Raw genomic sequence first — 1,837 nt, 5'->3', positions numbered from 1 at the left:
CGTCGCACATTTCCTAGATTTGTCTGATATCCGTCAAGACCCAGAAGACCTGTACCAGCGCTTGGCCGCTTTTATCGACGACAATCTGTTCCGCCATGACGGAGTTATCTCGCACCATGGTGAAGTTACTGCGAATGACGAGGAGCTAACTCCATCCCCCGAAAATGTCGTCGTCCTCAGCCGGCTTCAGCCACCCGACGCTGCCGCAAATAGTCAGACAACGTTCGGCTGGTTAAAAACACATCCTGTTTATCATCGCCGTCCGCCCCTAAATTATTCTTTTTTTGTTCTCGAAGTCAGTAAAATCCGTTCCCGCTCAGTGTAACAGGTTCGAATCTTGTATGTGCTCACGTACTGTCTGAGCCAAGTTACATGTGCGCGACAGTTTGACAGAAAATGCCGTTCGTTGTTTGCCAAATTGGGCGAACGTCCAGTGTTCTGAAGACCTGGGTTGGGGTCAAAGTGCCAGAAAAGATCACTAGACGAACTGTATTATGAGCTCGTGTCGGGAACGCTTGATGGTAAGAAATATAACCGTTTTAATGTACGTTGTTGTTGTTGTTGTTGTTGTTGTTGTTGTTGAATATTTAGTGTGTGCGGGTTTTCCCCCTCACTCGCCATTTACGTGGACCGCAGGTTTTGCTTCTGATAAATGGAGTGTGCGCTTCCTTCTTTTATTCATAAAGAATGGTGGGAAATGTTGGACTCCAGTTCTGTTCTGAACTAAAATCTGTCGATATATCTGTCCTGGGATCCCAGATCTGTATTTCTAGTTTTCATTCCCGGGTGGTTCAAAATTCCAAACCAAATCCAGACTTGGAAAAAACAGAATTTCAGTACAAAACACTGAATTTCATCTGAGACTGATGAATACGTGCAATTATTAGTTGTGAAAGGGTGTGTGTGTGTGTGTGTGTGTGTGTGTGTGTGTGTGTGTGTGTGTGTGTGTGTGTGTGGAGGGGGGGGAGGGGGCGGGTTGCTCATTTTTTCAATGTACAATTTTTCCCCCACATTTTTGTTGTTTGAACCTTGATGTTTGTGGCTTGACTGACAGGTAAACAGTATGGTAGACAATGTACAAGTATATTTTTAGTGATTTTTCTTTTTCAGGTGTACCACCAATGTGAGGACACCAATGGAGTGGTAAACATCTGAGTGGGAGATAAAAAGACTATGACCCGTGTTGCAGCTGGAGATTCAACATGGGCAGATGTCATCAATACCCTTGGAAATTTCATTGCGTTCGTTATTACTTTCCTGGATCAGCCAAACCAACACAAGACCAATGAACATAATGCCTTCGATATGTATGAATGTGATGGCAATAGCTGCTGGTAGATACATGTATGGCAACTGGACATTATTCTTAAAAGCGGAAGTTTTGGTCTACCATTCATATGTATCAGCAAATATTAAAAGTAAACAGAACTCAATGTGACAGGTTTCTTTATTTTCTTTATTTGAATCGTATCAGTGCGTACATACGAAGGTTTACTATTTAGAAATCATAACATGATTCATCATGTATGTCCGATCAAGTATATTTAAGAAAAAAACATATTGTGCGTTGAATAATCCATTAAAATTTCACTCTGAAAAAAAACAAACAAACAAAAACCCCTCCCTCCCCACCCACGTTTTTGAAAAAAAGTGATAAACAGGAATTTTTTTTTAACCAGCCTTATGTTCTGAACTACGTTCTCGTACATTGGCTTCCATTAAACCGGAAATCTCGCTTACCCGACCGTCCTTGTTACCATCCCATACTTTGTTACCATCCCATACTTTGTTACCATCCCATCCTTGTTACCATCCCATCCTTACCATCCCATACTTT

The 1,837-nt window shown here is 41.8% G+C and overlaps 1 long non-coding RNA gene across 1 annotated transcript; it reads left to right on the top strand.

Moving 5' to 3' along the window:
• The first annotated feature begins 6 nt into the window (after window positions 1-6).
• Window positions 7-1,438, top strand: LOC144891294 (uncharacterized). The gene is made up of 2 exons (XR_013622810.1): window positions 7-521; window positions 1,111-1,438. It is a non-coding gene; the product is annotated as an uncharacterized LOC144891294 (long non-coding RNA).
• Window positions 1,439-1,837: the final 399 nt, after the last annotated feature.

This window comes from Myxine glutinosa, chromosome 3, assembly GCF_964187855.1.
Source record: "Myxine glutinosa chromosome 3, kmMyxGlut1.1, whole genome shotgun sequence".
Classification (NCBI taxonomy): Eukaryota; Metazoa; Chordata; class Myxini; order Myxiniformes; family Myxinidae; genus Myxine; species Myxine glutinosa.
This window is presented reverse-complemented; position numbering and strand designations above follow the sequence as displayed.